The sequence below is a fragment of the Lolium perenne genome, unplaced genomic scaffold (genome assembly GCF_019359855.2).
Source record: "Lolium perenne isolate Kyuss_39 unplaced genomic scaffold, Kyuss_2.0 unplaced18, whole genome shotgun sequence".
NCBI lineage: Eukaryota > Viridiplantae > Streptophyta > Magnoliopsida > Poales > Poaceae > Lolium > Lolium perenne.
This window is the reverse complement of record NW_027248976.1, coordinates 38,963-52,198: the sequence shown is the minus strand read 5'-3', so window position 1 is coordinate 52,198 and position 13,236 is coordinate 38,963. Positions and strand designations below refer to the sequence as shown.

The 13,236-nt window shown below is 45.6% G+C and overlaps 1 long non-coding RNA gene across 1 annotated transcript; it reads right to left on the bottom strand.

Annotated features, from left to right (window-relative positions):
- Positions 1-4,910: 4,910 nt before the first annotated feature.
- On the bottom strand, positions 4,911-5,929 carry LOC127348757 (uncharacterized). Its single transcript, XR_007879926.2, has 2 exons — positions 5,853-5,929; positions 4,911-5,751 (listed from the first exon to the last, which is right to left on the bottom strand). It is a non-coding gene; the product is annotated as an uncharacterized lncRNA (long non-coding RNA).
- Positions 5,930-13,236: the final 7,307 nt, after the last annotated feature.

The following is a 13,236-nucleotide window of genomic DNA, read 5'->3' as shown; positions in this document are numbered from 1 at the left end:
GCGGTGATCCTGAGCATTGGGCTCCTAGCTGCCCCAACCGTTATGACAGGCGCCAGCATGGGAAGGGCGGCAAGACCGCCAATGTTGTCATGGGCGATGTTGATATGAAGGATGTTGGGTATGGTATATTACCTACTGTTCTTTCATTATGTCATTCTCCTGATTGGTGGATTGACACGGGCGCTAATGTACATGTTTGTTCTGACATTTCCATGTTTTCTTCATATCAGACTAGAGGGACTCAGTCTGTGCTGATGGTGTTGGTACGGTCGATCTGAAGTTCACTTAGGGAAAGACCGTGCGACTGAAGAACGTGCATCATGTTCCCTCAATAAATAAGAATCTTGTTAGCGGATCCCTTCTATGTCGTGATGGCTACAAGATTGTTTTCGAGTCCAATAAGTTTGTACTTTCTAAGTTTGGTACTTTTATTGGTAAAGGATATGAGTGCGGAGGTTTATTCCGTCTGTCACTGTCAGATGTTTGTAATAAAGTTGTGAATCATGTTTCGTCTGATCTTATATCAAATGTCTGGCATTCACGTCTTTGTCATGTTAATTTTGGTTGCATGACGCGATTATCAAAATTAGATTTAATACCAAAATTCACTTATGCCAAAGGATCGAAATGCCTAGCATGCGTGCAAGCAAAACAACCTCGCAAGTCGCATACGACTGCAGAGGTGAGAAATTTGGCACCACTAGAGCTCATACACTCTGATCTTTGTGAGAAAAATGGTGTATTGACAAAAGGTGGAAAGAAATACTTCATGACATTGATTGATGACTCTACGAGATACTGTCATGTGTATCTTCTGAAGACAAAAGATGAGGCTTTGAGCTTCTTCAAAATTTATAAAGCTGAAGCAGAAAACCAACTTGATCGAAAGATTAAGAGGCTAAGGTCTGATCGAGGTGGAGAATATTTTTCCAATGAGTTTGATTTCTTTTGTGCGGAACATGGTATAATTCATGAGAGGACGCCTCCCTACTCACCCCAGTCAAATGGAGTAGCCGAAGGAAAGAACCGAACTCTTACAGATCTGGTTAATGCCATGTTAGACACATCGGGTCTCTCTAAGGAATGGTGGGGGGAGGCACTGTTGACCGCGTGTCATGTCCTAAACCGAGTTCCCACAAAGAACAAAGAAATTACTCCATTCGAGGAATGGGAAAAGAAAAGGTTAAAACTCTCTTACCTACGAACTTGGGGTTGTTTAGCGAAAGTGAATGTACCAATCCCCAAGAAGCGCAAGCTTGGACCAAAAACTGTAGATTGTGTCTTTCTGGGATATGCTTTTTGTAGCATTGGGTATAGATTTTTAATAGTAAAATCTGAGGTATCCGACATGCACATTGGCACAATCATGGAGTCGAATGACGCGACTTTCTTTGAGGATATTTTTCCTATGAAAAATGTTTCTAGCTCATCAAATCAGGAGATACCTAACTTATCTAGTTAGGAATTTGTTACAATTCCTGAACCTACTATTCCCTTCGAACACCTTCAAGATCCCGAGAAAGATGATAACGAAATTCCTAAAAGGAGCAAGAGACAAAGGACTGCAAAGTCTTTTGGTGATGATTTCGTTGTGTATCTCGTAGATGATACTCCCACTTCTATTTCAGAAGCCTATGCATCTCCTGATGCTGACTACTAGAATGAAGCTGTCCGAAGTGAAATGGATTCCATTTTAGCCAATGGAACTTGGGAGATCACTGATCGTCCTTATGGTTGCAAACCTGTAGGATGAAAATGGGTGTTTAAGAAGAAACTAAGGCCGGATGGTACTATTGAAAAGTACAAGGCAAGACTTGTGGCCAAGGGTTATACCCAAAAGGAAGGAGAAGACTTCTTTGACACTTATTCACCTGTGTCTAGGTTGACCACTATTCGAGTACTACTTTCTTTGGCCGCCTCACATGGTCTTCTCGTTCATCAAATGGACGTCAAGACAGCTTTCCTAAATGGAGAGTTGGACGAGGAAATTTATATGGATCAACCAGATGGTTTTGTAGTAAATGGTCAAGAAGGAAAGGTGTGCAAGTTGTTGAAGTCTTTATATGGTCTTAAACAAGCACCAAAGGAATGGCACGAGAAATTTGATAAAACCTTAACCAGTGCAGGCTTTGTTGTAAACGAAGCGGACAAATGTGTGTACTATCGCCATGGTGGGGGCGAGGGAGTCATTCTGTGTTTATATGTTGATGACATATTGATTTTTGGGACCAACCTTAATGTGATTAAGGAGGTCAAGGACTTTCTATCTCAGTCTTTTGAGATGAAGGATTTAGGAGTGGCTGATGTTATCTTGAACATCAAGCTGATGAGAGATGATGATGGTGGGATCACTTTGCTTCAATCTCACTATGTTGAAAAGGTCTTGAGTCGTTTTGGGTATAGCGATTGCAAGACTTCTCCAACACCATACGATCCTAGTATGATACTTCGAAAGAATCGAGGCACTGCTAGAAATCAACTTACATACTCTCAAATAATTGGCTCGCTTATGTATTTAACTAGCGCTACGAGGCCTGACATTGCTTTTGCTGTAAGCAAACTCAGTCGATTTGTCTCAAATCCTGGAGATGATCATTGGCAAGCTCTTGAGAGAGTTATGCGCTATTTAAAAGGCACCATGAGCTATGGCATCCACTATACCGGGTATCCAAGGGTACTAGAGGGTTATAGTGATTCAAATTGGATTTCTGATGCTGATGAGATAAAGGCCACGAGTGGATATATATTTACACTTGGAGGTGGCACTGTTTCTTGGAAGTCTTGCAAGCAGACCATTTTAACGAGGTCAACTATGGAAGCAGAACTCACTGCATTAGACACGGCCACTGTTGAAGCAGAGTGGCTCCGTGAACTCTTGATGGACTTACCTGTGGTTGAAAAACCTATACCCGCAATTCTAATGAACTGTGACAATCAAACAGTGATTGTTAAGGTGAACAGTTCTAAGGATAATATGAAGTCCTCAAGACATGTGAAGAGGAGATTGAAATCTGTCAGAAAAATGAGAAACTCCGGAGTTATTGCATTGGACTACATCCAAACATCTAAGAATCTGGCAGATCCCTTCACAAAGGGTCTATCACGCAATGTGATAGATAATACATCAAAGGAGATGGGTATGAGACCCACAATATGAGTTTTCCACAGTGGTAAACCACTCTATGTGATCAGAGATCCCGTGAATTAGAATTGGGAGACAAGCTGTTGGTTGACTGAGAGGAAAGTATCCATATTTTTAATAAACACCACTCCGTCTGCATGGCAGGTTGATATTTATCTTAATGTGTTCTAAGTGGCTTATCTTAAGCAGAGATGTTGTCCTGCAGAACATCTTTTGAAGAGCACACCTATATGAGTTTGACTGTTAACCGTCGCAGTCTATGAGAGTTGGGTGCTCTCTAACAAACTCATGAAAGGCCATGGAGTATGACGCATAAGCTCCACCCGCGGGGAAGTCCCACGGCAGCCTAGTATTGGTCAAGGCTTTGTGTGAAGCTAGGATGCAGCAAACTTGCAGTTCAAGGCATAGTCCACTGTACAAGTCGCCGCCTAGTGTAGCATAGAGTTCTAGGTGGAAGTTCAACTTAACAGTCTCCACTGCAGTACCAGTATATAAACAGTGTTTTGGAACCAAAGGCAAAATTACATATGCCTCTGGGATCTGGTGGGGGATTGTTGGAATTTTGGCCCAAAATAGCCCAGTCCAATTTTTCCATTCCAATAATTCCTGAAAATCCTAGAGGCCGATGTAGCCCATTCATGCATGGCAAGAGGTGGGACAAATGTTTAAGTCCCACATTGCTAGTTGGGAGAGAGCTGGACTGGTTTATAAGGAGAGTTGTTCTAGCACTTGTATGTGAGTGAGAACAAGAGGGAATCCTCGCGCACTCCTCCTCCTCCTCGCTCGCTCGTTCGTTCGTCACGACACGCCGCGGGTTGCGGGAATGCCTCGAGCCGAGAGCTTCTCTATCCTTCTTGCCGCGCGTGAATGGGAAATAATCTGAACAGTTGCACAAAGCTGAAACGAATTTTTGCTAGTGGGTTTTTATTAGGGCCGTTCGGCTCCGGCTGCTGTCTCCTCGTTTCGCCTCCCACTGACTGTTCGTTTCATCTCCCGTCGCTGTCTGTTCGCCTGCCTGCCCGTGCCTATAAAAGGGAGGTCGCTCCTCACCTCAAGTACAGGTTCTTGCAAACGCTTTCCATAGCACTGCGCTGCTACAGGTTCTTCTCCATCCCGTCTTGCGGCGTGCACCGCGATCCGGGACAGTAGGCCTCCGAAACCCCGCTTCTTCGAGTCCTGTATGGGAGAAGGGCGATAAGGTTTTTGGGGAGCGCTATCAGCGCGACTACTGACTTCATCACGGACTTCGACGACCACTTTCCCGATGAGGACTTCTTCCCCCACATCAGCAGTCTCTACCTCGACGACATGGCTGAAAACGACAACGTCAATGCCAATGCGGGCGCACAGCTGTATGGTGTTTTCTTTCATCTTGTTCAGATCACCACCATGCTCTCTATTTGTGTCGCACCTATAATTTATGGATCAATCTCTTCGAATGTGTTTCCATTATCTTTCTTCTCCTACATACATTGTTTATTTTCCATTAATCTAGTCATGTTTTTCTTGCGGTTTATTTTGTCTAAATTACTTGGTAAATTGCTAATTTTCTCAACAAATACATAGTCATGGAGTCATGGGCAGGTTACCTGTACAGGGTATGTATGTTGGGCTACTCTCGTCTTTATCTTACGGTTAGGGCTTCTAGCTTGATCTATGATACTGCAATATGTGATATGGCAATTTACCTCCAACAGAATTAAAGGAATAATGTTTACAATATGCCTATGTTACAGGGGCTCGAATCAACCTATTTGAACAGACTTAAAAAAAAACTGTTCTGTGCAACTCATTGAGATGCTGTTATTTGTGGCCAAAATAAACAATCAATGACACAACAAAAAGATTATTACATGGCAACAGCAAGAACTACACCTGATTCCCTACTGGTTGGAGAGAGAATAGGAACTTTCAACTTTATCTACATCTAACCTAATTCTATGTTACATGATAAATGCCAGCAATATTTCCCTGGAAGATAGAGCACCCATACTGTCATGGATCTCACTCCTTCAGCAGCATTCAGTTGTCATCATACTCTGAGTCTTCACAGTTCAATGAACATCTAGTTGTCACTATTTTACAAGAACCCAATAAACTGTGGGAAATCATATGGTGCAAGTGCAACCGCTGCTCGATTCTTAAAAGTTAAGATGGCGGCTGCAAAATATTGATGACTGTTGTTGCAAGAAGGGATCCTCAGAGATGCAGTACAGCTTATCCTTATAAGTTACAATCCTAGCAGAGCCAGGTTCATTTCCTTCTCTCGTCTTCTTATTCTTTCTCTATTATGTGTTAATCATGTCTTCATTTGATACTACCCAAAGGAGCTGTACCCCTGAACAAGATCCCAGATATAAGCGGCATTACTCACTGCACCCAGCACTCTATGTGTTTAGAGCAGAACCTGCTTTCCATTGGGCCTTGGCAGTGGACTAGGCTGAGGGTTTGCCATCGGAAAATGCATGGGGTTCGTTGAGATGGCGAAAGTACCATGATTGGAGGCTAAAGCTAATGGTTGAGGTGGAAAATTAGGTGTTACTTCCTGGATTGTTAGTGGCATCAGTCGAAAAGTGGATGATTCAAATGGCCTAGCATTGTTTGGTTCACTGTCAAATAAAAAAAGAAAGCATATTAGGATCTAGCAAATCAAAATGGAATAAGAAAAACTTATTTTGAAGATACCGATAAATAAAAGGAAGCCACTCACCCAACAGTGTTCTTTCCTTTCACATATGGTTCACTCCTCGAGGATGGTTTGTCTCTGAAGCTGTATCCGCTATCCTGCATACAACAGAGAGGTTATATGCATGCTTATCTCAGAATCATTTCCGACCTTTTACAGGGGGTGTGTATGAAGATGCCATGTGGCAAGAGACAGACTTACATGGACTTTAATTCCCGCAAAGGCATGTATGGAACCATGTTTGCTGTAATGACTTGAATTCCGGATAAATGGATGGTCCAACAGCTCGGTTGCGGTTGGCCTCTCCGCAGGATTCCTCTTGAAACACAATTGCAGAAAATCTTTTCCCTCTTGGGATAAATTCTCAGGAATTGGTGGGTCTTTATGCAAGAGAGTGGATTTGGTGATTAGGGGGATACGTGAGCACCCGGTTATCACCGTTGGATTTGGTCCACCACCGTTGGATTCTGCTACTCACTAACGGCTACTAACGGCCACTCACTAACGGCCACTACCTCGCTGGCCTCCACCTCGCGCATCTGAGGCCGCGCCAGTGTCTCCCCGGCCAAGCGCATCGCCCTGCACCTTCGCCTCGTCTCTCCATCCTTCCACTCGACGCGCTGGACCGCGTCGATGCGTGTACAGTGCTAACGTCGTTAGCCACGTGTCGCTCAGAAAAAGGGTGCTCACGTATCCCCCTAATCACCAGGCTTCATCCGCTTTATGCAAAACCTTAAACATTGCAGCTGGCTGCAGTACAGAAAAGGTTTCTTAGATTATAAAACCATAATGTTGATACCCAGTATTCTAGGAAAAAAATGTTGATACCCAAATTAACAAGTTACTAGTGATAGCTAATAACATTTCTTATGTTAACTTCTGTAACTATCTATTTGATCTACTATGAGTCTATGACAGCATATTCAGGCCCTCTAGCCCAACTTTCCCGTTCCAGCCCTGACATGTGATGGGAGTATGTGAAGGAAAGCTTCAAGCTCTCAATAATATCAATTTGAGTAACATAGACCTTTCTCTGAGAATGCCGGGCATTATTTGCATGGCATTTTTCAAATTCAGTGAGAAGTCACATGGCTGCATCTATCACATAAACATGTAAAGAAATAATGACCATGTACATGAGACTAGTCACTAGCACTGAAATACTATACTTCCCACCCGACATTTTCGTTTGGGTACTCCAGTTTATATAATTCTATGTCCCTCGCTAAAGAAAATGGTTTTATGCACACTAGGCAAAGTCGTGAAATGCATGTTAGTAAGCTTACTGTAAAGCTAAACGCTCCAAGTTATTACCGCTTCAAGATCACTCCAAGGAGGTTTCCCATCGAACATCTCAATGATGGTGCAACCAAGACTCCAGATATCAACAGCAAGATCATAGCCTACATCTTTAGATAGAGTAGCCTGAACCATCTGTACAAGAAGAAACAAATCAAAATTCAGCAAGCACAAACTAAATTTCCGCAATGTTAATTAACTTGAATACAATACTTTATCAGACTTTTCTGTGACATGGCAATTTAATTTCTGCGATGAACCTAATAAGCTGCCTCTTGCACTAGAGAAATTTAGTGATGTTGCTGTTGTTTCAACCTTTCAGGTCATATATCTGTCGTACTAAACCACCATATGGTTGCCTACATCTTCCTCTTTTTTTTTTTTCTTTTGTGAGGGGAACCATCTTCCCAGTGGTGAGGTAGATATGTCAAAAAGTACAATGTTGTCTCTTAACTGATTTCACACGAAGAAATAACAACTGATTCCATCAAACAAAGAACAATTCATAAACCGAGTTTGGAGCTGTACTGGCCCATGTAAGTTGTAATAATGCACATGCTTTGGATGTATGTAATTCAAAAAAGGTAAAGCGAGCATGACGAGCCACGGCAGTACAAGGTTAAAGAAAATCACTACTCCCTCCGGTACATATTAATTGACTATAATATGGATGTATCTAGACATATTTTAAATCTAGATACATCCATAGTAACGACAAGTAATATGAATCGGAGGGAGTACATATATAAAAGAAATATATATGATTACCTCTGGGGCCATCCAGTATGGTGTTCCCTTCAATGAAAGATTAGGGGCTGCAGTACTTAACTGGTAAAACCAGAGTGCTGTCAACTGTACATAAACGAGAGGATACATAGGAAATGTTTACAATTATTATATAAGTAGCGCTATCTGAGCAAGCTTTCAAAAATTGTAGATTGGCCCTTCTCTTAAAAAAGTTATTCTGGATGCTACAATTGCAGGGTATGAGAGGTGCAGGACAGGACGTATCCTGATTTGAACTCTCAATTTTCAACAATTCTCTGATTCAGCAGTTTGTTTAGAAGAGGCTGGTCCAGATTTTCTTAGTCACAGCCTGAGAGCTTAGCTGATTGTACAAGCTCTGATTTAATTTAACAAAGCCTGCGATTTCCCTTAAAAAAGGAAGAGAAGGACACTGAAGAAAAAACATCACACCATTCACAAGGCAAGATAATAACATTCCATAGCTCAGGTGACCCCACATCAATGAAGCATAACGTTTTCGTCTTTCTGTTGTGGTCGAGCAAACCACTGCCATGAAGATGGAGAGCTGAACCTGTTCCCACTGAAGCTGCTGCTGTTTCTCTTCAAACTGACATACAATCTAAGTCAGATTTGGTTGCCTTATGTACGCATGGTGTCGTTGCCTATTCGACGATACCTCGAAGAGAGATCCTCACAAGGGGGAGAAGAAGTAGGGACCATAGGGCGGAGTGCACTCAGGACGGTGGTACGCGATTTACCTAGTTTCGGAACACCTGCACGATGACAGGGTCTACTGCTGCTTGTCTGAAATTATCTGGGCGCTTTCGCGTTGTTACAATGAGTTGTGGTTGTGCCTCTAGAGCTCCCGGGATCCGGCTTAGAAAGGCGCACGGATCTAGAGTTTACATGGAGAGTCCTAGCCAGAATACGAGTTGCCTAACTACGGTATAAATTTTTTGAATTCTAATTGTCCGGGTGTATTGTGGCGATTCTTTTGAGTACTATATCTAGAAATCCCCGTCGATTCCTCATTGGCACCTTTTCGAACACAACTGATGCTTGCCGTGTACGTAAAGGATCCACCTTCCATCAGGACCATGCTGGATCCGGATACTTCATGGGCCTTCACGGATCCGGCCTACCTCGCAGGTCGGTTGGGATCCGGCTTCCTGTTCCTGGGCTGGACTTCATCCTTCAGGATCTACAGCAACTGGGCCGCCCGATGGGCCACATGCCACATCACCATCTGTGGGCCACCCGAGCTTGCCGGATCTAGGCCATGCCGTTGATATACCCATAAAGTATACCCACAACAGTAGCCCCCGAAGTTCTCCGAGATTCATCATTCCTCCGACTTCAAACAGCTCGGTTCCGAAGAGAATCTTGAAGAGCTTCAAAACTTCACTCGTTTCTGAAATAATCCTCTCGGAAATTTTCTTTTCTTCAGTAACGACAATGTAGTAGATGTTGCACTTTTCCCGCGCTAAATTTTCGGAGATATGAACTTATAGCCGGAAGTTTCGGGAGTGCATGGTTAAGTCACCTCCACGTCATTTTACCGCTTTTAACCTAAGACACGTGTCACGCATCCAACGGTGCGACCGTTCAGTTTCCGCCATAGGATCCGAGTCACGAATCTCCGCGCGAGGTCTATAAATACCCCCACGCGCGGTAACTTCTCATTCTTTCACCTCCTCACCACCTCGTCTTCTTCCCCGCGACGCGCCGCCAGCCAGATCTCAACTCCGGCGAGCTACTTCCGTGGGAAGCTTCGTGCGCCACCACTCCAAGCCTCTCCTCACGCCAAGATCGCCGCGGTTGATCGGGAAATCCTTTCCGCCGCCGATTCGTGGTCAAGAAGTGGAGTTTGCTGCAAGTCCGGCGACCTTCACTCCACCGGAGCTTCGTCGGACCACCGCGCCATTAACAGTACGTGTGCCGACCTTGTAGAAGAAGAACTTAGCGTAGATCCGGTTACTCAACTTAGTCTCGCATGGGTGCAGCCGGAAGTATGTCACATAGTTCACCAAACTGTACTGGTAGTTCTCCGAGTATTCCGGAACCCAGCACATTAGAACCAATCTACCCGGATCCCATTCCATTCTTGCCACCATTTGTTTCCGACATCAGGCTAGCTCAACCGTTCTCCGCCTCTTCCAGCACTGCACTAGGCCGGATCCCTACTGCCGAAGAATTCCGAGAAGAACTCGAAGGACAGGCCAGGATGGCAGCCAAAGTTCAGGAGGTGGAAAACAAGAAGGCCTCCAAAGCCCGGATCCGTGCAGGCGAAAGGGGTCAGTGGTGGCCCTGTGAAACTACCGATGCAGAGCTTAGGGAGCTCCATAACGAGGGTATGATCTCCTCTCTTTGGAGTTTTATGCGCGACTCCGACGTCCCCAAGCCGGATGCGGACGAAAGGGTCATGACCAAGGCTTGGGTCGAGCGGGGTCTGTCGCTCCCCTGTTCGAAATTCTTCCTTTCTATTCTCAACACATACGGTCTTCAGCCCCACAACATCTGCTCAAACTCCTATCTCCTTCTCTCCAACTTCGCAACTCTCTGCGAAGGGCATCTCGGAATCCGACCAGATGTCCGGTTATGGCAGTTCTTTTTCCGGGTGAAGAAGGAAACAAAGGACAAGGCCATGGTGAACTGCGGGAGCATGACCTTTGTGCTCCGGCCTGGCCGCATGTATCCGCCTCATGACTCCCATGAATCCGTCCGGTACTGGAACGCCGGATGGTTTTATGAGAAGAACATCTCAGTTCCGAAAGTCCACGAAGGACTGCCCAAGTTCAAGAACCAGCCTCCGGAAGAACTCGCTAGCTGGAGCTTCATCCCTACGCTCGCCCAAACTCCGATTTTGGAGAAGGCTGCGTGGAGAATATCTTGGTTAGTCCACGACGGGCTGACCGGAGCCCAGCTGACCCTTAGCTGGTTTTCTTGGAGGATCCAGCCTCTACGATACAACGCACGTTTAATGTGCGAGTACACCGGGGCGGACGACCTTCTCCGAGTAACGCGCCATGATCTCCCTGCGGATTCTCTCAAGAGGAGGATCAAGACGCTTGTGAAGATAGGCCGGGGCCAACCGGTCCCGGAACTGATTAAAGACATCAACACGAACAACCAGTGTTCTCCGGTAAGTACTTGCTCCTTTGTCATATTCTTCAACTTCTCATATTTTTTGAAGTGTTCTAACTTATTCTCAAATCCTCCTCACAGCTCGATACTTTGGCGGAGGAAGACCTACGCAACATACTTCGAGTCCCCGTCAGCGGCGATGCGGCGGAGGAGGATCCGGAAGACGACGAAGAGGAAGAGGAGCGAGCGCCTCGAAAGGCTGCTCCTCGACCTTCAAAGCGTCCCCGCGCCAAAGCTTCCGGCTCTGAAGCCTGAGCTAGCGGCGAGGCCTCCGCCAAGAAGCCCAGAGTTACCAAGCCACCTCCGCTAAACTCCAAGAAGGCGGAACGTGAACGCCTTAAGCTACCGGCGACAGCAGGAAAGAAGTCACGCCCCAACATCCCTGGCGCCATGTGAGTCTCCGAGTATCGCGCATCTTTTGTTTTGGTAAAAAAATTGTTATTTATGCATCTCTTTTGCCTGCTTGTAGGAATCCAAGTACCGCCGCCGCGTGGACCAACGTCCAAGAACCCATCATGAAATATAGGAAGAAGTCTCCTGCCATTGGTCCCGCAACACCAGCTCCTCCAAGCACCTCGCATGCCACTCCTCATCCATCTCCTCCTCAGGCGGATCAATTTCCCCCTCAGACGGAGCAATCTCCCGCTCCTGCCACATCAACTGCACCGGAAATAATTTCGGTTAGCAGCGAGAAGGTGGGCGGCGAAAGCTCCGGAGGCAAAGGCCCTGCCCCTGATGAAGCTGAAGTTCATAGCCGAGAAGGCGCGGAAGTCAACTCCTCAGGGAAAGCTGAGGCTACGGCAAGTGATATGGTTGTTTTTCTGAAGAATTTTGGAGATCCAGCTGATCTTACCTCCACCCCCAAGGCATACGCCACCAAGTTCTTCAACAAGCTAACTGAAGCGGAAAAATGGGAGCTTGAGCAAGATCTGCTCAACTCTATGCTGGATAATGCCTGGGGTAAACCTGATGCCGAATCGTCGGAGATCCAGGATTTTAAGAAGGAAATTGGCTAGTTCCTCGACAAGCTCCTCTGCAAGCGAAAGGTACTCCCCAGTAGCCCCCAAGTATATAGGCGGAAACTAGTCAATAGTTAGCATCTAAATACTTAGAGAAAAACTCAATCTGAAGTAGCTTTTTTTTTTAAATGTCGTAGTAGCCCCCAAGCATTACGGTGGAAAATGTTTCTGGCGTCAATGCTTCAGAAGGACATACTTTATGAAATACCCGGAATTTACTCCTGCTCTTGTTTGCATTTACAGGAACAGCAGGCCCTGCACTACAAGCTCCACAAGAACATCGCTCTGCAGCGCCGCGTGACCTTGAGCCAGGCGGAGAAAATTCAGCTGTTCAAGCAAGAGAACGCGGAATTGAAGAAGCAGTTGTCCAACGCCCAAGGTTGGTTTCCGGCTTCGCAAGCTAAAATTCATGATCCGAATTCCGAGCTGATCTTGATTTATCTTGAACAGGTGCATCCACTTCCCTTGCCACTGCCTCCTCCGAGCTCGAGACTCTGCGCTCCTCCCAAAAATATCTAGAAGCGAAGCTCGCAGAGGCGGAGAAGAAACTGGCGGAGAAGAGCTTAGAGCTCATCCGTAAGGAAGGTGAATTCCAATTGAAAAGAAAGGCTGATAGCGAAACCATCCAAAGGCAGCAGAAAGAACTTGGTGGTCTCCAAAATTACATGGAAACAGCGGAGCAGCACTGGGACTTGCTCAACACATACATCATGGGTAAATTCTCGAAGTTCATGTAGTAATGCATGTGCTAAATTCAATCTGTTATGCTTATCGGAAATTGTTTCCTCCAGAACCTCTTGGATATAATGAGGAACGTCAGAGCCAGTTCCCACGTGATGATCTGCTTCAACTCGCCAGAGAGGACTGCAAGGATCTCGTCTCCGCCTGCCGGAAAATTTGCTACAACTTATCGATTAAGAAGAGCCGCACTTGCGACATGCGCAAGCTTATCCAGAGGATGGACATCCTTCCGGAGCTGGTGGTGGATCTGCAGGCGTCATCAGCACGAGGTGCTGCCGCAATGTCCTTGGCTATGTGCTTAGCACATAACCCGGAGCTGGATATTGACAGGGTAACTTCCGGAGTTCCTCCGAACTCGAACGTCGAAGCACTGCTGGATGCAGTCAAGGGCTACGACACTCGCATCACTCGGAGAATCTGTCACGATGAGTTTTACGACAAGGAGGTTCTTCCTGCCG